A 24,921-nucleotide genomic window follows, 5' to 3' on the forward strand; every position below is an offset into this window, starting at 1 on the left:
ACTATATGACCTGTATGAAACAAATATAAATGAGCCTTTTTCAACAAATCTAAGGCACTAGGAAAACTATGACAGTGCTGCTATTTATTTTATATAAGATCATCCTGAAAAGTACAACATGTGCCAAATTATCATGATCATGAGATGGCCCAGCCTTAATTGGTAATGTTGAAGACCAGACGTGAACAGAAAAAAAAATCTGATTCTTAGTCTCTAAACCATGTTTGACTCCTTTTCAAATATTTCCTGTTGTTCATATTTTTGTTAAATTTTTGTTTGCCAACAATCTACTGTTGAGGATGAAGATACAGTATGTACAAAAAGAAACCTCAAATCTTTGGCATGGATTTCTGCTTATATGTGTCATTATCAGTGCTGACGTGTAAAGTTAATTTTATTCCCTCTTGTTCTGTTTCATTTGTTGTGATTCCTGGGGGGACAGGACACAGTTTGGACATCACAAAACACCACAGTGTCTGGATGATAGTGGCGTCAGTGACTGATTAATACATAGAAAAGAGTAAAAGGGAGATTACGAAGAAACAGACAAAGGAGAGGATAAATAGTGAAGTACATGTGTAGATAGAAGTAGGAGGGAGGGGTGAAAGAAAAAAGTCACCACACGGAGTGGGTATCAGTCAGACAGAGAGATAGATGATGAGAAAAAAATAGTGGACAAGAGACAGCAAGAGGTGGCTGAATAATAGATTGGACAGACGGGGGGACAGTGAGACGAAGAGAGCCAGAATGGAAAAGAGAGAGATGAGGTATCGTCTGTGAGGTCTCATCACACACTTGCTGACATTGCTTTAATCTCAGGGCCAAGAGATGTCTAGAGGGCCCACCGACACACACACACACACACACACACACACACACACACACACACACACACACACACAAACAGGGGAAACATGTAGGGACAGATTAATGTGTGTTTTTGTGTGTGGAGCAGCACTGACAGCTGTTTTTGTAAAGGGAATAAAAACAATACAAAGTCAGACTGGGCTACTGTATGATATGATCGGAACATAAAACAATGAAGAGCATTTGTTTGGGCAGATTTATGTTTGTATTTCACCTGCAGACATAATACATTTCTGTAGTTTTTATACCAAAACATGCATGGCATGAGCCAAAATCATTTCTTGTCTGAAATAATCATCAATAACCCTATATTATGTGAGCTGTAAAAAGGGTGAAATATTGTGATGTTAAGCTAGAGAAGCGACAGACATGTGCAACAAATGCAGCAAGTCCTGCAAGGCATGACTTTGGGGTAAACCCCCCAACCCCTTTCTTATCTCCTTCTGCCTGCAATGAATGCATAATGAAGCTCAACAAGTTCTTAACTAACAAGTGCATAAAAAAGCAAAGGAATAATGGTTTGAGGTCTTGATAAGTGAGAAAAACTGCAACAGAGAGTGGGCTCACAACATAGAAACAGATGCAAAAGAGAAAAAAAATGTAATGTTCTAATAGAAATAGATCAAGATCAGAGAGTAGAGATGTAGATTACAACAACAGGAACTGAAAAAGTAAGCACCTCACAGAAATACAGGAAATGACACTGAGATCAAGTGAAGCAACTGAGCAAATGAGACATTTTAGAGCAGGAGACACAAGGCTGCAGTGTATGGACAGCCCGCACAATTATGACTCTGTCATTAACATTTGATTATTGTTTATGCTCTGCCCACATTGCCACTGGTCAGGCAGTTACACGCGCACACACACACACACACACACACAAATATATATTCTCACTCTATAAACCCACACATGCATGAATGCCCACATATCAGCAAATGTGCACACAGCAATCAAGACCTTTTCTGAGTATGCACACTCAGCCACAAAAGCACCAACACACACACACACACATGCACGCATGCACACACACACACACACACACACACACAGATACATATATCTACACATTGCTAAGCACTTTCTGCAGCAAGGCAGATCTTATAAATACTGTCCTACATTGTGATTTTGTTTGAGCTCTGTCTCCATGGTGCTGCTTCCTCACATGTTTATAGTGACTGCCGTTATAAATTAAAATGATCTTAACAACACTTAAGGTAGTCCGTGCATGCGGGTGCAGCCAGGCAGAGACAACAGAGGAGAAGGACACAAGAGAGCCGGGGTATCCCAGATCCCAGGAATATACAGAGATGAGAGACACAGGCAGAGCACAGGGATAGAGGGAACAGGAAGAGGAGGAGGACACAGGAAGTGTGGTTATGTGTGCCAAAAGATGACGAGTTGAACGCCAAGCAGCTGCTGATAAGAGTACGCCGCACCTAATGATGCTTTGTGTGCATCTACGGCCATGCATCACATCAGGTGCGCCTGCAGTCATGCAGCCTCCTCAACCTGAAATGTATATCCAAGGCACTCCCTGATACCGCAGGGCACGTGCCTGGTGGGGTGAAGTTACACAAACACGTGGCCAGAGAATAAAATCCAATACAAGAAAACAGCCTATATAGATACACAAAGGTTGTTAGGGACCAGACCTAAACACATCAAGCAAAGAAATGCAGCACAGATCATCTTCACTCATATCAAATTAAGCAGAGCTTTTACACAGCTTACAACTGTGTAGTGTACGTATTGTCACAACAGTTTGAATATGAACCTTTTTCAGGTCTAAAAACCAACCTACAGCCTAGAATAGTGACAAAGCCACTCAATGGAACATCCCCACAACATGACCTTTGGATGTTCTGTTCTTGGACTACTAATTGTTTCTAGATTGTTTTTCAAAGTCAGATATTCCTAAATGTCCAGTGTGTAAGATTTACAGAGATTTAACTGAAGTGAAGGATGATATTCATGTTGCTGCTGTGTTCGTGCAGTAGCTCTGAACAGAATTCCTCCCTTTTTTTTGTGGCATCAAAAGTTAATGTGCACTAATCTCAACTGTGCTTGAGAGTGGATCAGAGCTAATGTCCTCTTTTTTGTTTTGATTTGTTCATTTACAACCTAAGTACAACCTCAGAATGTATGAATCTTATTTCTAGACAAAAAGCTGATTTAATTATTTATTCTGCTCACATTATCAATAACATTCCTTTACATTTCACTTTTCAATTCATCTTCTAAGTGCCTCATCATCAGTGTCATTTAAAACAATTCACTTAAACTCACATCTGTATAAACTATCTTATTAATTCCTTGACATAAGTTAGCTGCAGAGTTATTTTCCACATTATTCAGCATCTGCTAATAATCTGTGGCACGCAGGTGCAGCCACCCATTAGGATCAGACCTCAAGTGTGCTGCTGAGAGATAATGGCAAGGCTAAAACTATTGATTTATTTTCAGCCTGCCTTATGGTCTTCGCAGACCCAGCTCTCTAAGCTCACTTCAGCACAGCGCTGAACACACACACTGGAAAAAATGATTTCTAAGAAAGTGAAAAAAGCCTTATAACTACAACATTTGTCTTATTTTCATCTAAACAGAAAAAAAGCTTGCCAAGAAATTTTTACATACGAAAAATATTCTTACTTTAAAAAAATATATCTAACTTTTTCTTAATAAGACTGTCCAGCTAATATGAAGCCAAATTTTACTAGTAACAAGATATGTCAATATTTTGTAAACTATCCCAGCTAAGGATCCAGATTGTTCTTGTTATTTTAAGACTGAAACCACTTGCACAACATCTTAATTTAAGAATCTTAACAAATGACAGCAACTAACTTTTTTTTTTAACCATTTATTGCTATTTAAAGGCTTAAAACATGACAAAAATGATAACACAGTTTAACATGACAATGACTAATTTGAAAAATGACTGAAGAATTCCTACAGTGAGTAGGAATGTCGTAGAAACACTCCCAAGTTAAATTTCTGTCACTAACATGTTTGATTAACTCCATGTTCCCAAAATCTCTGCTTATTCAGTTCTGACTTTTTTCCACATTATACATCAATAGATTCAAAAGACTCAACACAAGCCTCACCTGCAAGAATTCTTCAGATAGGATGTATGGTTATGGATTGACAGCAGTTTGTTTGAGAGGTGGTTTCTTAGTCAGTTTAACATGGACACCCATGTCTCCTCCATATGGAGGAGCTAATTGGCCTCTTAACAGCACAGTGGTTGTTTAGCTCAGTGGTTACACATTGGACTCAAATGTGGAAAACCCAAGATCAATTCCTAATGGAAATGGTCATTTTCAGCTTAACTGAGACTCAAATACTTAGTTTAAGAATTTTTTGTATTTGTTACTCTTATTTTAAGACTTAAATTCTTATATCCAACTCAGTCAGAGACCAAAATTCCTGATTTAAAGTAATTCTGTCTTAAATGAGTGTGATTTAATTTCTTGTACTAAGAACTGTTTGCTAAAATTCCAGCATTTTTGTCTAGTTTTAAGGCACATTATGGTTTTTAGTTGATAGACTTTTTTGCTTGTTTTAAGAATTCTAGCCAAGAATTATTTTTCTTACCCCACTGGCAGATTTTTTTGCTCAATATAAGCCAATTTAACCAGACTTAGGAATGTTAGGCTTACTTCTAGCAGGGGATTTTTTGCAGTGCAGGGCCAGTATACCACATAGAAGTCCTCAAATATACTGTCACCAAAGTAAATGATACGACACAATTCAGAAATGCTAATTTTGATGCTCTTCATCACATACCACTGCATTTGCTATGATTTAATTAGTTGGACATCATTAACTATTTGTAGACAACGCCACTGGTTTATGTTGATCTATCAAGCTCTGCTGGGTAAACTCCCAGAATACTTCAGCACCCATGGTATCACGGTCCGCTGCCGTGTTTGCTGCTGACCCCTCCCTCACAATCATGCACACCTGCTGCACACCACACAGCTGCAGCACCTTACCATCAGGAGACCAAATAAGGGGCTCCTGTGCAGCTGTGCGCTGCCAGATTATTACACCTCATACCTCTCCACATCACAGCCCTGACAGATCTGTCAAGGAGTGAATGAATGGACTCACATGCATGGTACTGAAGGGAGTAACAGGTTTTATTAAACAGAAACATAACATGAGAACCAAACAAACACAAAAATCTGAGGGTGGAAATGGAAGAGTCCGCAGGGTGGTAGGATAAGGTAGGTGAGAGTCTGCAGGGCTGTGATATGGAGGTGTAATGATCTGGCACTGCACAGCCTCAGAGGAGCCCCTTATATGGTCTCCTGATGGTAAGGTGCTGCAGCTGTGCGCTACGCAGCAGGTGTGTGTGATTGTGAGGGAGGAGTCAGCGGCAAATGCAGGAGCAGACCGTGACACACAGATGTCAAACATACGGCCCGTGGGCCAAAACCAGCCCGCCAACGGGACCAATCCGGCCAACGGGATGAATTTGTGAAATGCAAAAATTACACTTAAGATACTAACAATTATTTTATTTCAGGTTCCAGATTCAGCCCGATTAGATCTTAAGTGAGTTGTACCAGTGGAATAACCACATTTTTCTCTTTTAGCATAAAAAAAAAAAAAAATTCAATTACACGAACAACGGAGTTAACATTATTTATATATTACTATGTTATTACTAGCGCGTCATATTAATATAGATATCTAGGGACTGAAGTTAGCAAATGCGTTGTTCCTGTTTTGAACTTCATTTCCTGCCATGCAGCGTGGTCCTGCGCTTCCCGTCATCCATCATGGGCAACGCAATGTGATTGTAAGGCTGTTGTATTCCAAAATGACTAATGTCTCCCAAAATATTGGTCCTATCAACTTGCCGAGATATTAAATGTGGAGATGGAACTATTCCTCAACTGTACGTACCAAATTGGTCAGTTGAAAACGTCTCAGTTTTTCAGAACTGTGCAGATACACAAACACACACTCTGAGCCCTTCCAGTGTTATGATATAGACTTCACTGGTCCGACCCACTTCAAATCATATCGGACTGAATGTGGCCCCTGAACTAAAATGAGTTGGACACCCCTGTCAGCACCTCCTTTCTGTTAGTTCTAGTAATTACCATCTATGTCCCTCCAAGTGGTTGCTCTTGATTGTTTCTAAGTTCTGACAGACTTTGGCAAAACAGCATTTTTCTACCATGCACCATGGTTATGGAATGACCTTCAAAAAACTCTTAAACTACAAACACTGATCTCTGTTAAAAATTTTTAAAGTATCACAGAGAATGCAGTGAAGGAGGAATGTCACTGTTTTTTTTTTAAATTCTTCATTATAGTTGAATTTTCTGTTTTATTGTTATAACTTTTGTTATGATGTGACGCTATATAAATAAAATTTGATTGATAATCTCATTCTTCACTGTGTATCATGTATGTGTTTTCTATAGTTCTGACTTTGTTTGGCTGCTACCTTGGCCAGGTCTCCCTTGCAAAACAGATTTCTAATCTCAATGGGACTTCCTGGTTAAATAAAGGTAAATAATAATAATTACATACATATGCTGAACTGCCATGGGGCGTTACGGTACAAACGACACTGTGTTGGAACCGTGTATACAAACAATTTAACAGTGGCACACTACACAACACAGGCAGCTGCGTTTTTGCAAAAGGTTGACGTTACAGAGCTGCTCTCCCATGGTTTGTGACACAATACAGTTCCTGTTAAAAGAGGGTCAGACTTTTATTGTCAGGTCCGTCTCTTGTCACCAGAGTCCAAATTGTCTTGTTTCACTTAACAGCTGTATTGTGGAGTTTTGACAGACCAGTGAAACATTGATTTAAAGCAGGGCAACGAGAGAAACCAAAGTGGTGGCAGCACGGTAAATTGTTGTAAGACGAAGCTCCTGTAACAGCCGGGCTGAGAGGTGCTGGGTGACATTATGCAGTGAAAGAGTAGGAAGGTAATGCTGATCAATCCAACACAAGTGAACAAGTGACATTTTCTTTCTTTGGTTATGTGTCTGTGTGTGCATTTATCCCTGAGGAAACACTTGTATTTCAATTGACGTTTTGATTCAGGTTAGACTGAACTAGTCTATTTTGACAAACTGACTTTCCAGCTGGGTTTATTCAAGATTCAAAGATTTTTTTATTGTCAATTCACTAGATGCACAGGACATACAGGGAATTGAGATACTGTTTCTCTCTCACCTTGTTTGTTACCCTAAAAAGAGGTAAGAATAGAATAAGAATAAAAATGAGAATAAGAATACATAAGTGGTATAAAGAATAAACTATAGCATAACAAACATATTAACCTCCCAATGTCACTGGTAACCATTTCAGAATTAGGGTTATATTTAGTCGTGTTGAAACAGTTCAGGTTGTGTTTCAGCCAGATGTTTAACATATGAAACTAGTAGTTTTCCTATTCCATGCATTTTGAGCTACATTTTTTCTATTTATAATCACAACTTTTATCCCAAAAGTGAATGTTAAAAAGTTAAAATTAACAGGATTGTACAAATCTGAGTTCAACTTTAGGAACATCTCTATTTAGACACTGTGTGAATTACATCCAGATTATTAGAAACAGGCTCTGATGCTGTCATATGTAGATCTTTAAACAGTTTTGTGACTGCGTCTTTGGCACAAACAGGCCACCTAACTATAAGATATACATAAATGGAAGTCATCAGTTTATGTTCAGTGGCAATTTGGAAATCTTCGGACTAAACTCTTTTTTTTGTTTTTTTTTTATTGAATACCTTGAAATGTCTCTGCAGCAAACAGGAACAAGTACTTTGGACAATAATATGATCTCCTGAGAGCACAGGAGATACACTGGCAAAAATCCCAGAAAATTAACAATATCCCTCAACGGCAGCATTTTGTTTAAATAAACGACTGCTACAAAAAAGTGACACAACAATCTGTCAGTATTTGCAGCTTCTGTGGTACGTCTACTCAAGACAACTTGCCGTCTCTGCAGAAAGTGTCGATGCAGTATATTGTGGAGAGACAGAGGATAGAGAGATGAAATAATAGGGGAGAACAGAAAGCTGTGACACTGCCTGTAGATTTTCCTGGCTGTGAAAAGCAGATCTGGAAGTGTTTAGAGGGTCTTGACTAGTCAAAATAAACTCTTGGCATTTCCCTTTGACCCTTCCAGCCAAAATGCCACAGTATTCCTGGCCGGCTTCTGCGACAATAACGTTACATAAACACAGATTACTGCAGATTAGGTGGTGTCAACACCCCTACTGATCACCTATCTGCAGGACAGTGAGACAGGACCATTGTCTGTCCCCTACTGTGTGTGAATGTGTTTGTGCGACTACATTTCACCTTCAGCCTTACATGTTCTGAACTGTCAAGTAAATAAATAACAGTAGTTTGCTTCCCCCAGATGACGATCAGTATGTGTGTGTGCATGTGTGTGTCCTGTTCTGGGTGAAAGTGAGCACAGAGAGCAGGGCTGGATATTGGGGGGGAAACCTGATTCCTGGTTGTTCATCCCAGGACAGACAGTCTCCTCCCCGGGGAGACACATTTTGCCCCGAAAGGAGAAATTAATACAGCGACTAACCTCGGCTCTCCCTCATTCCAACTCATTCCTGTTCCCCTCTCTCCACGTACACTCGAATCACTCGTCCTGCTGAAAGCCCTTGCGTCCTCTGAAGGACACCAGGGCCATTAACATCACAACTGTGATATTTAATCCACTTTATCAATGACATTTCTTCACATTTTTTCTCCTTATATGGTTCAAACACACCACCTTTCTGCCTGAGTCACCTTTCAAGGCACCTTACCTGCTGAAGCCTCCTTTAGCAAGACACTGGATCCCCCGCTAGTTCCAGTGCTGCTGTTGCTGTGGAGGACAAGCTGAAATTTTCCTAAAGAGATCAATAGTATATCATATTATCATTACTATTGTTCAGCCTTTGAAACCAAAACGAAGCTCTATCCCATTTCTTCCGCTTTCTTCCGTCTGGCCTCTGCGTCACATGCTGGCGTGAACAGGTAGTAGGATAACAACACCACGGCTCTTTGGTGAGGTTAAAGGAAGTGCTGCAAAATGTGTGAGGATGCTAACAAAGACGTCACAATGTATGACATAAGGCCTTCAGGCAGCAATGCATGCATAGGCCAGGTGGAGAAAAACAGTTGCTAGAGTTGAGGGTGAGTTTTGTAGGTTGAATGTTTTAATAAGAAATTGACAGATAGGAGATAATGTTCAAGTGTTCCACGTCCCAACAGGAGCTGATGGTGCATTTTTATGTTCATAACACTGGTCAAAAGGTTCTTTTAAAATCATCTGCTAAACAACACTAGATATGAGTCCGGATTGGAATAAAAAAACATTTAAAGGAGCAATAGGTCCCAAAAGCAAGTTTCATAAACCATCGGTATTGTTAGAACTTGGCTCCAATAGAGGCCGTTAACTTACTTCCATTCTGCCATGTTTGTTTTTGAAGCACTTTTTATTTAATTTTATTATTTAGCCCAAACCATAACCATGACCAACTAGTTTTTTGTATAAATTTAACAAAACAAACCAATTGTTGTATTGTCAAATACAACTAATTTCATCCACCTATTTCACTTCGGGACTTATCAGCAATGAGGGAAAAGAACAAAATTTTAAAGGATGTTTTTTTAACACAGGCTTTACATCACTAGTTTCACTTGCAGATTTACTGAATAGTTACTGAGTTTAATGTTCACTTAGTTTTTGTCACTTTGATGCAATGTAGATGTTCAATTCACCAGTGAATCTACATCAAAAATGTGTTGAAATACATCACATTGTTTTTTGTAGTTTCATAATGACATCCTCTATTTTCATGTCCTCTATTTTCAAAATATTTCCTCAGTTACAGTCTTCTGCACATACAGGATTTTTTTTTTTTTTTTTTTACAAAATAAAAAAAATAAAAGCCAATCAGAGAGACTGAGAACTGTAAGAGGGAAGAAGAGAAGACGAGATGTAGTGAGGGCAGGGATGTCAATTAGACAGGATGGCATAGTATATCAGAGATGATATTTCCACTCCCAAGAAAGGGAAGGAGGGATTGGTGGAGAGCAGTGAAGGCATTTGAGCCATAAAGGATTCTTAATGGAGCAGAATTTACACAACCTGCTGAGGTGAACAGATAAAATAAAAACAGCAGCAGTAAATGAACAACAGGCAACCAATCTGCAACCCAGAGCAGGTTCAAACCTTTGCATAAAGTGCAGAGTGGCTTTCTCCCTTCACCGCTTTATGGTGCCACTTCCCCCTTCTCTGCCCACCCTCCTTTTCTCTCTTACTTAGTCATCAATAAATACACATTCATGTGCTGACTGAAAACACACAACATCAAAACAAAAAGCTATTTTCTGACGTTATTTAGACCATTAATAATAAAAAGGCCCAACACCAGACACGTCAGTTGTTTTAGGAAAATACCAGAGGGGTGGGATGGGGTGTGGGGGGGTGATTTTAGTAGATTTTGTGTCGCGTGGTTGAATATCTGGAAGGGCTGAGCAGACTGAGGTGCAAAAGTAGATTAACTGAATCCCAACTGAGTTCAGACGGATGAAAAATGCTGGAATAGACAGAGGGAGAGAGGAAACACATTTAATCAACAAGCTGTCTAAGCTAAATGACTTTAATAATGTCAGAAAGGCAATTCACCTTTAATGAAAAGCCTTGCAAGCTGTCTTCTGTGTACAGTTAGCACAAAAAGATGGGTGAAGAGCTAACTGGAGGAACAGATACTTCAGTGCCTCTTTGGCTGAACCATCAGCGGCGAGGTTATGGAGAACTGGGACTTCTGTTGTGGGTATCTCCCATCACATCTATAAATAATGTGGCTTTAAGCTCAAGCTTTCATAAACACACACCGTCACTGTGGCCTGTGCCATAAAAGGTTAAAGTAAAGGGATTCCCACACACACCACGCCTGATACTGGGGGCTTTTTTCTATCAGAAGTCTATCTAGCATGACCAACCCCAGTTACAGATGTGAGTGAAAGAAAGAACAAACATGCACTGTTAAAAGGTGTTTTCTACTACTTCTGTGTTCCATTTTGCCAAAATGCAAATATTAATCAGTTTGCTTAATGGTTCAGTGTGTAAAAGTTTGGGGGATTTAGAGAGGCTCTAATTGCAAAAATGCAAAATATACTTGTTAGCTAATAATAATTAGCATAATTACCTCCGCCAAGGAGGTTATGTTTTTGCCAGGGTTTGTTTGTTTGTTTGTCTGTTTGTTTGTTTGTTTGTCTGTCCGTTAGTGTGCAACATAACTCAAAAAGTTATGGACAGATTTGGATGAAATTTTCAGGGTTTGTTGGAAATGGGATAAGGAAGAAATGATTAAATTTTGGTGGTGATCGGGGGTGGGGGGGCCCACGGGGGGGGGCACTGATCAGCCTTGGCGGAGGTCTGCGCTCTCCGAGTGCTTCTAGTTAGCATTGTTGTTACCGTAGTATGAGCCATTCATGACTACAGAGTAAACAGATCTCCGTTCAGGAAACCATTATGAACAAGAATGCAGCATGTCTCTACAGTTGCTCAGGATGGACGTCTTATTCTTTTTTCTGTTTTATAGTAGTGATATTGAGCACAAAATATTACTGTCACCTACAATGTTTGAGTGTGGGCCAGAGTTAATATACCTTTAACTAAAACACAAAAAAATAAAACGCACACCTGGCTCTAAGGAGGTCACCATAGGTGAGGGTTTGTAGCATTCAGTTGGTTGAAATCTGCAACTTCACCATTAGCTGTCACACACCAAACCTTTACAGAAAAACGATTTAAATAGAGTGTTAGTGGATTTCCACCATATGATTTTAGTTCATAGTTTTCATTGTGTGAAAAGAAAAAAACATAGTGGGAATGCAAAAAAAATCTGAAAAAAAAAATAAAAATAAGGGAGAGGTGGAAAATTTGGTGTGTTGATAAAAGATAAATGAAAATAAACGGAAACTGAAACTTTAGTGTTTGTGTGTGTGGATGGAACTGCTTTCAATCAAATGATAGAACAAATAACTATAAAACGGCCACATTATGTGGAAACAGCAACAAAACATCACCACGTATGAAGAGTTTAAGCCAAGCCATCTTCACACATGAAGCTGAGCCTTTTACTCCACACTTCCTGGTTCCTAGAGGTTCTTCATCTGCAGCTCAGGTAGTAAATCATTTTAACAAGCTTTAACATTTGCATAACAGTTAATAGAAACCCACATTAACACTAAGTTTCTCATATTTTAGAGATATTTCTCTGTAAGTCCACCAATACTGATGACACAACACACATTCTTCTCTTATAATTTCCTATAATTTTGATCTACATTCGCTCTACATTTCTGCTCCTCCTTTGTTCGTCATCAATAATACATGGCTGGAATATTTTCACTCTCTTTAGGATCGATCAATCACCAGCTGGACAGTACTTTTCCTGTCCATCCACATGTACTGTTACTGTGTATTCAGGCTCAGGTCCAGAGGAATGTTGTACCCAGGAGTTTAAGATGGACTAAGGCAGCCAAAGCTGAGCTCAAGACATGGCATGACTTCCTGGATTTCCATGGCACTGCTCTTACTTGGCACTGTGTCATAATATCCTGATGGACGACTGGTAGCCTGATTTTAGACTGAAGTGCCACGGCCCCAGAGGACCCCAACTGGGATGAATTACTAACAGTACAAAGCAGGCAGCTCCATGTGATAGTCTATATGCGGCACTGCCAACAGTGGAAATGAGGGAGAGGTCAAAGGTCATTGGGAAGCACTGTAACTGATCCATCTGAATGCTGTCTGCAAAAGCTAACTCAGGGGTTTCACACATTCATAGGCAATACGACCAAAAGCCCAAAACAAATCTGACAATAACTCTTTTTAGGTCACTATCACGCAAAACTGTCACTCCTTCTCCATTTCCAGTTTGAGTTGCTCGTTTTTATCACAGCAAATATAGTAAGGCAAGTATGACCTTTGGCTCTCAGACATAATATGGCAATGAAAATCACATCATGTAAGAAACTGTATTTAAAAGAAACAATTGCCAACAGATTTACTTTAAAATAATAATAAAAATTATTTGTTGATGTTCTTGTTGATGAATGTGCACAAGCTCTTTAGCGGTGAAAATTAAATGCGTCCTTTGTCAATGCATCATAAAGTCTCCATACAGTTCTCTCAATAACTATAAATGAACAATTAATGATTTTTTACATGACATTTAATTAGGGATCCCATGATAAGCAGCAACTGTAAAATTCAGTGGCTATTGTAATTATATTGTATTTTTCCATAATGTGTTTTGTGAGGTCAATGCGACCTTAACCTTAGGCTACCAAAATATCTGAGTGAATGTATGTACTGTCCCCATATAATGTCCACCTTGCACCTTAACAATAGGTCATAATGCTGTTAAAGTCACTATTGTCACTTTGTGTGTATTCACACCTGGAAAGTCCTTTGGTCTGCTTATTTGATTCAGATCGAATGTGGACTTTATTTTTTTCGTTTGGGTCAGATCGCATTCTCACTGCACTTTTTGCTAGTGGACCAAAATTTGTACACAGAAGCACACATGTGATGAACTGTGCTGGCATTGGACAGAAAAGTCAGGGGCAGGGTGAATCAGAGATGGTGGGTGTTGATGAAAATAAGCATGGAGGTCCTACGTACAGTTTCAGAATATGTATTCTATTTTTACAGACACAAATTTATGAACATAATATTAACTGTCAACAACAGCTCATTCGGAGCCAGTTTTGTAATATGGGCATCTAACCAAATGTCAATGAGACATTCAGTCTCCTCACTGCTCCACGTTGGTCCAAGGCTAGTGGCTGCTGCTATCAGCTCTGATGGCTCTAACCAGGGGACTCTAGCTCTGACCACCCATGTAGCTCAGCTACTTCCAGCAGCTAACAGTGGCTCGTCAAGCACAAAAAGGCACATGGTTCTTTGGTTTGTTTCAGCTCGAGGCCAGTCATATTCACACCAGAAGTGCACATTGGCCCAGAGTGGACCGGGTCGGCTTGTTTGATTTGAATCAAAGTTCACATGTTCATACTCACACCTAAAAAAACAGTACAGAATTTCTGGGGAAACGAACTCTGGTCCATTTTAAATGAACCAAATGAAGTAGGTGTGAATAGACCCTTAATTTCCACTGGTAATCTGTTGCTGCTGCTCATGTTGCTGCTTACATGCACCACCACCTTAGCTGTTACTGTTGCAGTATGTTGTGCAATATTGTACATATTCTGAGGTATATTTTATTATTTTTTTTAAACACATTTTATGGTAGTTTCTATTCTATTCTATTTAGCTTTTATATATTTTATTTTGTATTTGGTCTTTTTTCATGCTACAAACACTGAAACCTGGGTAACTATATTTTGTTCTATCTAATACAGTGAGTAGTAGCAAAGTTTATTTATAAAGCATTTTTCACAGACAAAAATGACAAAGTGCTGTACATAAAATGGGTGCAATATCTATTGGCTAAATGACAATAAAGCTGAGTCTGAGTACAAAATTTTAATACATTCTGCCAGAACCTACAAAAACCCATACTATTTGTAGTATACAAATACAATATCTATACTAACGTTAAACATATTTTTGCGTACCATAACTGCGGAACAAATCTCCTTGGGTGCACGCACTCCTCAGGGAATAAATACACGTTAATTCATGAAACCATCTTTGGAAGAGGGGGGTACGCAATCTTGGTAACTGGCCAATTTCACCTCTACTGGTATGTGTGTAATTCTACAGCCTGTATCTGTTATACTTTTTGCTCAACTTGCAATTATGTAACATGCACCTGAGTAATAATACTGACTATCAACTAGGCTCTGTTTGCCTTCTCTCATTGTCTGTTGTCATCACAAATGCAATGCATTATGATGCTGCAGAGATGTCCATAGCTTGCTTACTGTTATATTCCAAAATAGTATACACATACAATTTATTTTCATAGAACAATTTTAGACATTTTCAGACATGCTAAAAATTGTGCATACTATTATGGCCTACCAATTAACATGTTAGGTGGAATTTTGGACACAGCCATGCTGTTAAAGATATAAAGCATTTTAAAATATAATGGAGATGAAAGAACTGGCAAACTTCTTACAGAGATGGGATTAATGTGATTAATTGTCATCAGTATCAATAAATTGTGGAATTAATTAATTACCCTTAAGTTCTGGAATTGACTGACAGCCCTAACCTAAAAATACCCAGTTTAGATGTGAATGCTTTTATGCACACACATTGTAAAATGTTTGTCATTAGCTTCTTCAGGTTCTTGGAAACCCCCAGAGATTTTATAGTCCAAATGTTCTTAAAAGGCTGCTGGTGTTTGTACAAAGTGAAGAGATGTAAATTGTCTGAATTTAACCAGCTCAGACAAACAGACCAAATCTCTCCGCTGACAATACAGTTTCACTACAGGTGAAACAGAGCAACCGCATTCAAATGTGATAAAGAGGACCTGAGCTTTATGGTGAATGAGTGAGGGGACCATTAGAGGACAAGTGGCACTTAACATTTCAGACTGTCCACGCACCATTTAAACCAGAGCTTCAGGGTTCAGCCATGAACCTGCCCAGTGTCTAAGAGGAGAGGAGAGGAGAGGAGAGGAGAGGAGAGGAGAGGAGAGGAGAGGAGAGGAGAGGAGAGGAGAGGAGAGGAGAGGAGAGGAGAGGAGAGGAGAAATGAAGAAAAGGAGAGAGTGCACAATGGACTTTTTTCTGTGTATAATCATCACAGCTGTCCTCAGGATTCTTACCTCATAAATATAATGAAACATTAAGTCCTTAAACATAAAGCTAAAAAGTATTTGAACAATACTTGAACTCACTGATCAGACTATTCACACTTTCTTTCTGTTTATTGAAATAAACACCTGTTTTGAAGACCGTTCCTTTTTGTCCATGTTTGCCTTTGGACAGATATAGTAGAGAGAGACAGGAAATGGTGGGGAAAGAGTTGGGGAATGACACGCCGCAAAGGCTCCAGCTTGCAGGGCATCAACCCACAGACTCACTGCTCAAGGCATCTGTGCATCAAGTCACCCCTAATGTAATAGTTTTAAAGCAGTTTATTATGTGTAGGAGATGTAAAACTATTTGCAATATGGTAACCTGAACCGTTAGGGTAACAGAAGATGGGATGTTAAAATTACATACCAAGTTTATCTCCAGAGTAAATCTGTCTGCACGGGTGCACCTTATGTGCAGCTGTGGCAGGAGGAATGAGTTGGGGGGTTGAGTTGTGTGGTGGGAATTAAGTGGGTGTTGGTGCAAAAACGTTACAGCGGAGCCCTGCTGCACCCCTTCTCAACACACACTCCAACACACACCTGCAAAGTGAGACTCTAGAAGCAACGCATCTGTTCCAGTGTCCCCTGTTACAATGCAGGACTAATTAAAGGATCAGGGGAAGTTAGCACAGCGCCCTTACACAGCAGTGTATGACTCGATTTAATTACAACAGATCAACGCTGCCTTAATTGAGCTTCATCATACAATGAATTTTTCTGTCACATGGTACAGTTCTCAATATGGTGAACGACTTGCATGTAATTAATCAAAACAAATGCATTATAAATGCCTACAAAAGTCTAGATCATGGGAATCATGTTCTCCCAACGTATTTCACACAAAAGTCCAAGAGACTTAAGCCTGTGTGTTCACACGACACACTATGTTTGCATAATATGTGGTTTGCAATCTTTCTGAAATAAAACAAGCATACTTCCACAGTCGGTCTAGTTCTGTCTTTGCAGCCATGGCATCTGAAACATGAACTGGGCACCTCTGAGCGCCTGCCGCTGACTCTGACAGAGAAATAACAACAACCGCAAAGCTGCCATCCACTCCGACACCCGGGAATGTCATGAAGAATGTCACCGCGAACTACCTAGCCTGCAAAGGCCATACAGCCTCTAATGACAAAACAAATACACAGTGGAGATGATACATGACATGCAGTAGTGCATGTGGTGTGTGGAAACATCTTAGTTCTCACAGGAGTGGAAAAGAAAGAAACAAAAAGAAAGAAGTCAAAGAGGTGAAGGCCAAAGTGAAGGTCTCACTAATGTGCTGATTGTATATGATGAAGACACATATGAGGCTGAGCAGTGGGATTTCCCTCTGTTATAAACACATGATGGCATTGGCAGAGGGACAGCTGTACTTGTCTAAACATCGACACGGAAAGCACAGGCCGCTCCAAGGGGCTCCCACACATAACGCTGTGTCCACTGTGATTCAGACAGACACAGCTGGAGGACTACTGCCACTGGTGTACAACCCACTGTCCTGGGCTTCACTTTCAAGAGACTGAGGATGAAAATATACAACTGAACTTATATCCACAGACACAGACCTGTCACTCACAGTCCACTATTGCCTTTTGAAGTACAAATGATTTTTTTTTTTTTTTTACAACCTTTTATAACAATTCAAAAAACTTTTATATTTTTAGGGCTCTGACTTTATGTCTTTGTAAAAAAAAAAAAAAGTCCTAGATGCTTGTTGTATCTGTCCTAAGCAGCTGATCTTTTAGTGGAAGGGCCGTCACTAACCATGACTTCATACTTTTCCAGTGTTTACATGTTGTATACATTACAGCGTACAAGGCACACAGGTACTTCCAAGCCATGACAGAATGCTTTCAGTTCAGTGTAGGAGTTGGTTTTGTTTGAACTTTATAGTTAGAACCTGTTTTGAAAAGTTTGTATTTTATCCTTCTTGTTCTTATGCTATGGGTTAATTTCTTTCTGAGATTTCCTGTTTTTGTATGTACAAGAGTGTACATAATTATATAACTATTTATCAAACTTAGTATAAAACTGGGTTTTGCCTCTAATGAAAAAGTTCATCCTTTTCTGTCAAAACAAACCTTCTAAGTGGATCATTCATACCTTTTCATTATCTCGACTCATTCAAGTCATCATACAAAAAAAAACAAAAAAACAACTTACAGTCAAGTCATGTATTTAAACAGTATCTTTATCAGCAGGTTTTAAAATGTTCCTACACGGGAATTCTGATGTGAAAAATACCAATGACTCCCTGTGGATTTGGACAAATTAAATTTAATATCCAACGTCCTGATAATTTAATCAGACACAGACAAGGGGAAAATGAACAGCAGACCCCGTGTTGTGATGATGTATGGTATATGACCGAGCTAATTGCCACATAAGCAACTCTGCTTGGTTAATTGGAAAATTCATCAAATAACTGTTGGTGTTTAGTGATCAGAACAAAAATAATGTGGGGGGGGGGGGGGTCTCTAACTCAAATGTAAACGTTTTACTAAAGAAGAACAGTGAAAGATCTGCAAAATGTGATGTTTTCAATGCAACTGATAAGGAGCTTTGGCAGGAAACGGTGCAAATGAAAGTTGTGAACTCACATGAATGCATGGTAGATGAATGCCCATCCTCTTGGTCTTTCCAGGACGTTGTACAGACAGTTTTGCAACTTTCTGCAGCGTTTGCTGGCGGCGGACGTGTTGGCCCGGGGTCCGGGCGGACCGGGCAGCGGGGTACCCAGCAGACCTGTGCGGTTAGACGGGTGCCCACGCTCCGGTGTGGAAGGCTCGCTCCTCTCTGTGTGGACGGCGGTGAGAGCCACGAACTCTACCCGCCTGTCGTCGTTCGGAGCCGGGGGCACCAGCATTCTGATGCCGCCGTTATTCGACGGACTTCCCAACATCTTCACACTGACGCGATTAAAAGTAGCTGCATATGATGTGACACTTTTTTCTCAGTGGATCAGCCACGGGAGCGCAGAGCAAAGTTTGGACTAAGTCATAGCCCGGTTCGGCTCAGAAGTGTAGGCCACTAGAACCGGTCTACCGATCCAAACACATGATTATTTAGCCGTATATATGTCGCTCCTGCTGTTTACAGTCTGGTCGTTTCGTGGAGCTTTGTAAGTTATCTATAAATCAAGTCACGGTCGAAGAGGAAAAGATGCACAACACTTAGACACGCATGTCCCGTGGAAACGTGACTTTCGCCAATCATTGTTTCGTCAGATGTGAGGATTAGTCACCGTGGTGCACTACACTAGTTTCACATGCATTAACTCCCAGAAAACACGGGAGGATGGGATGGGAGCTGCTATCGACTTGGCATCACTTTCCTGAACTGACAGCACAAAGTGACCTCAAGGAAAGAGCAGAAAAAGCAGAAGCCATCTGCGAGAATAATGACACTTTTCACCCCCACGCCACAATAAAAGGCAAAGCTGCAAAGCAAACCAGCTGAAGACCATGCAATTACTTTATGCATCCAATTCCAAAACCTAATAAAAGTAAGCAGCACACTTTAAACTAGTTGATTTGAGCTGTTTTTATAGTTGGAACTGGCAGACTGAGACTTGCCACGGCCGCTGCTCTGCCCTCCTTTGCGCGCCTCTCTCTGGTCCTGCGCTCCGCTCCGGACAGGCAGGCAGGCGGGGGGGGGGGGGGGGTGCGCACAAGTACACACCATCAAGTAAGATGTCAAGAACCCACTCAAAACTCTGTAGAAATGTCAGATCAACGCACACCGCCGTCTGCATCCGCTCTGTAAAAATGCTGGTTAAGTATTTAGAGATGAAAACGCCACTGGTGGAGAGTGTGTGTGCGCAGGGACAGGAGCAGCGGCTGGAGGAGGAGGAGGAGGAGGAGGAGGAGGAGGAGGAGGAGGGGGAGGAGGAGGGGGAGGAAGAGGAGTCGACGCACGGGTCTAGGGTAGGAGCAGGAGATGCACGCAGTGACGGGGGGTGGGGGCGCACACCGGACAGTGTGCTTTCCCGGAACAATGAGAAGTGTGTGCTAGGGGCCTCAAGTTTAAGAAGAGCTGCTGATTTAGCAGAATCACACAATCCCAAAATCATCCAGGTTTTAGTTTCTAGAACCTCAAGTGCACCTTATCTTTCCTCCAGCGGTCAGGAGGCACAGTACATATTTTACCCAGTTTATTTGCACTGACAGATGAAAATGTCACTTGTGTTTATTGTGGGAGGGGGGCTTTGAATCCATAGTTACAGGAGGGGAGACAGGTGCTGGGGGACACAGCGACACCGGCCCACAGTCCACTCCTCCTCAGTGGACGCAGCTTTCTAAATCTATGACTGTGACACACACATGGGCTTGTGGTTATGACACAAATACTGAGGTTATGTAGCACAGTGCCCTGTAGAGAAATCACCTGTCAGAGGGCCTCTGCGGAATGCACTGAGAGGTGGTCCCCCAAACTCCCGCTGGCCTTATTGTCTCATCTGACCACCAAAAGTAACATCAGTGAATGCCAGGCGGGCTCACAGTGACCTCTACCCGGTATTATGGACCATCAATTCCCAGAGCCTGACTGGGGATCCACCAGTGGGTTACAGGAGACTTTACAAGATATTAGGCTACTGAATGTCCTCATAACATTGAATCTATTATGAAAGGTTACTGTGAAGCTGTTTCTTACATGCATGTACAAAAGTTTGGACTCACCTGATTTTTCTTTATTTATGACCATTTTCATTGTAGATTCTCACTGAAGGCATCAAAACTATGAATGAACACATTTACATTTTTATATTTACATTTATGCATTTGGCAGATGCTTTTTTCCAAAGCGACTTACAGGGGAAAACCAATCAAATCACTCAATCAATCAAATTTTATTTAAATAGCGCCAGATCACAACAAAAAGTTATCTCATGACACTTTATATATAGAGTTGGTCAAAACCAGACTCTAAGCCAATTTACAGAAACCCAACAGAATCCTCCACATATGGAATTATGAAGTTAAAAAAAGTGTGACATAACTCAAAGCATGTTTTATATTTTGGATTCTTCAAAATGCTTCTATTACTGCTTTGCACACTCTTGGCATTCTCTCGATGAGCTTCATGAGGTAGTCATCTGAAATGTTTTCCAAAAGTCTTGAAGGAGTTCCCAGTGATGCTGAGCACTTGTTGGCCATCTGCGGTTCATCTTATGCCATTTAAATGAGAGGGTGTGTTCAAACTTTCGACTGGTAGTGTATAATACAAAGATGTCAATATATGTCTACACATGTCTGTTTATATGGCCTGTTTACCTGTAAAATGTACTCATGTATATTTTAGATCTAGTTTGATTTGGTTGATGATGGTTTGTCATTTTCAAAAATGCTGTATCTCACCGGCATGTTCTACCAAGAATCAGTAGCAAGTTGAATTTGCGAGGTTTGTCAGGTTCTGCCGCAATGGTGGAGTCCTGTGGTCTTGATGCAGGAGATCAATCTCCCAATAGAAGTGGGTGGTTCTTTCACTGGAGGAGAACTCAGCTAATTAAATTAAAGTCCATATATGACTTCCTATCAGTGCTTAATAGTAACTATATTGTAATCTCTATTTCCATGTTATAAGTCATCAAAATATGGCCCATTATAAGTAAAGGCAAATGTTTAATATTTCAAAAATTCATCAAAAATCTAAATTTCTCAAAACTGTGAACAAGCCTTGTAGACATTGTCCAAAGAAAGTTGCATATAACATCTGAAACAAATTCAACCAGTTCTTTTGTCAGAAAAGATGTTTGAAGAAAATACTACTGAAGACAATGATGATGACGATGATGATGAAAACAAAGATGAGGGTGGACACAGTGCCTTCACAACAGCTCATGGCATATCGGCCAGTGAGATAAAACTTGGATCCCTTTCCAACACAGAGGATTCATACACATTTTTCAAGGTCAAATTCAAGCACTTTAAAGGGTCATTTTCAACTTTTTCAGCACAGCACCTTACCGCTGGGGTCAAATACTAATCTACAGGAGTACATATACTCATGACCCCCCCCCCCTTTTTATCGCAATGATGTACATAGTATTATGCTATAAACACCAAAAAATTATGTTTCATAATAGCAAAAAGTTTAGAAATTAAAGGAGAATACAAAAAAGGGAAGTCACTTGGTGTTCTTCAGACACACTCCCACCGAAACAAATATTAAGATAAAAATGGACCTGGAGTTGACCTGAGAGCACCCACTAATTTGTTTTTTTGACAGGAAGTTTTATTTTTCATGTATCACCTCTCTGTAAGTCGCTTTGGCTTGACATCTAACCTGCCAGTTAGATGTTGATATTAAAAATAAATAAATAAATCACATCACAGTTATAACTGCAAGCACTTTCAAGCACTTAAACTAAAATTCAAGCACTTTTCAAACACAACATTGAAATTCAAGCATTTTCAAGGATTTCAAGCACCTGTACAAACCCTGTACCCAGGAGTAAAGTCTTGAGGGAAAAACACCTAGAGAGGTTTGTTCATCATACAAACACTAAACCTGTTCACTGTCTCCATAACCTCATCCGTCAAGTCTCTGGCATCAACTCAAGCAAATCCATAACAAAAATAGAACAGACAGCCACATTTAAGTAAAACATATAAGCCTGTACTGACTGAATCAAACAAAGAGGCTGACCACGTGCCCTATTGATGTGCATTGTAAAGTTTTACTGTGTCCCATAACAACAGCAGGGGCAGGTTATTCACACATATTCACTGGGTTCCACTGTGGCTGCTGCAGTTTATGGAAAATGCAGGTCTGAGGAATGACATGGGAATGCAGCTGGAGTCTCTCACAAGTCACAAAATCTGGACATTATTTCCCATTATATAACTTAACATCACTAATCCTTAATTCTTTACTTAGCATCACATATGCAGACTGTGGACTTAACTGTTGCCTATGTAACTGAATCAACTGTTGACAGCTGTACGTTTTATAGCAATGTGTTAATACCCACCGGTGACTGGCTAACATGACAAATCGGTCATAAATATTCAGTTACATTTTCCAAACAGTTCTTATGTATTGAATGTGTAACACCATGCTATATATTTGTTTATGCTTAGATATAACTGCAGTCTGTTTTGATTGATCTAAGACTGTAAGGCTAGATAATCCTCTGATAATTTTATTATAATTCATAATTCTGTGCAAAAAGAAAGTCCAATAATTGTCTGTCACCTTTAAACAAGGAACAAGGCCTGTGTGACCATTATTCTGAACCTCTTTTAATGTTAAATTAACAATAAATAACATGTTAAATGTTAAATTAACAATAAATAACATGAATAAAAGCAGTAAATCCTCACGTCTCAAACTGCTTGAAAAACTTACCAGGTTTAAAAGACTGTTTATTGAGTATTGTTTATGTGATTGGTTTATTCATCATTTGACCTGTTTTAATTTTGGTGCACATTCAGGTGGTGTAAATTCATCTTCTGATCTTTAACCTCTTGACATCCAATTTTTTTCCTTGTCAGGTATGAAACTCTAAAACGGGTAGCTGGTGACCTGGTGGATGTTAGGTTTTATATTGTTAGCTTAATAGCATAATTGCCTGAGTCACACACTATATGGACAAAAGTATTGGGACATGTTGAATTCAGGTGTTTCTTTTCTAACAGGGGTCTGGGATACAAAACAATAACGACAAATGTCATAATATAGTTTTATATTGTGATAAATATCATTGATTACAAATATTGATGTTTATATCTCAAATCAGCCTGAACAGGACATCTTACAGCTGTAGCCATGATGTTTCCCAATATTTTTGTCCATATGGTTTATAAACATCAATATTTCCTTAAAGTGTAATGGGAGATTTTTCTTCCCAAGTGAGACGTGAAGAAAGTAGATGGTTAGCTGTGGTTGAACATTATTATTTACTGTCAGAGCACAAAAAGTATTTTAGAAATTTAGAGATAGAACATTTACCAAGTGTTTGTTCCTGGAGGACTCTGTTGGGTTTCTGTGAATTGGCTTAAAAGTCTGGTTTCGACCAGCTCTATATGTAAAGTGTCATGAGATAACTTTTGTTATGATTTCGTGCAATATAAATGAATTTGATGTGACTGATTGATTTAAAATCATAGTTATGAATAAAAAAAAAAATCAATGTTGACAGAAATTCAGTAAATACCATCTCTAAGGCATTTTGGAAGCAAAGATAACAATAAAGAAACATCTGAATTCAACGTGTCCCAATACTTTTGTCTATATAGTGTATGACTTAGTTATGCTATGAGGCTAATAATATGTAAAATAAAAAAAATATTAAAAAAAAGAACTAAAACTACAACACTTTATCTCTGTTCCTGTTAAAAAGTAGTATTCTTTGTTGTTTTCATTTAAAACATACCAAAATTTGATAAATAACCAACTCAGATTAAGTCCTTTTCTTATGTTTCAGAATAATTAAAGGAGCTGTATGTAAGAATTATGTTCCAAGTAATCATAAAATGGCCCTGAATGTCACCAGACATTAAGGAATCATGTTCATTTCAAATACTGATATCACTGACAGCAGTAGTCCAGCCAGAATATTAGCATTTGAAAAGCCAACTGTCGGCTCACAAGTAATGTTTATGTTGTCATTTTGTGTTTTGGTCTGATGCTCCACCCATCACCTATCTCCCAAACACCAAGTCAGTAGTGTTTGGGCATCCAGGTTGCCAGTTCCCACTGAGCTGCAGCTGGAACATTTCTGATCACAAATGTCTGACGTTACTAAAACTAAAAGGCCTCTTATGATTCCCAAATATGTCGTGACAAAGTGAGAAACAAAACAAGGATATGTATAGGAGATGCTTTTGAAACATGGAGACGGATGAAATCGGAGAAGAATTTAAAGACTGACACAGACTATCCCGTGGTTTCCCGCGGCCTGGGCCCACAGTCTCACCACCTGGTAAGAGCCACCGAGAGTCGTACACAGGTATTTATACTGGGCCCGGTTTCTTCACCCAGTCCCAGACCGCGCTCTCTTCTCCCAGGCCGACGGTCTTTTCACCCAGTCCCGCGCCTTGGTCTCTTCACCCGAGCCACGGTTTCTTCTCTCGGGGCTGGGCAGTGATCTCTTCACCCAGACCGAGCCCGGGTGAAGAGACCGTGGCCCAGCCCAGGTGAAGAGACTGCCAGCCTGGGAGAAGAGACCGTGCCCCAGTATAAATGTATAGGAATTGTT

The 24,921-nt window shown here is 39.8% G+C and overlaps 1 pseudogene; it reads right to left on the reverse strand.

Moving 5' to 3' along the window:
* LOC115427983 (potassium voltage-gated channel subfamily KQT member 4-like) overlaps positions 1 to 19,545 on the reverse strand; it is a 63,250-nt pseudogene extending 43,705 nt beyond the window's left edge.
* Positions 19,546 to 24,921: the final 5,376 nt, after the last annotated feature.

This window comes from Sphaeramia orbicularis, chromosome 11 (genome assembly GCF_902148855.1).
Source record: "Sphaeramia orbicularis chromosome 11, fSphaOr1.1, whole genome shotgun sequence".
Lineage (NCBI taxonomy): Eukaryota > Metazoa > Chordata > Actinopteri > Kurtiformes > Apogonidae > Sphaeramia > Sphaeramia orbicularis.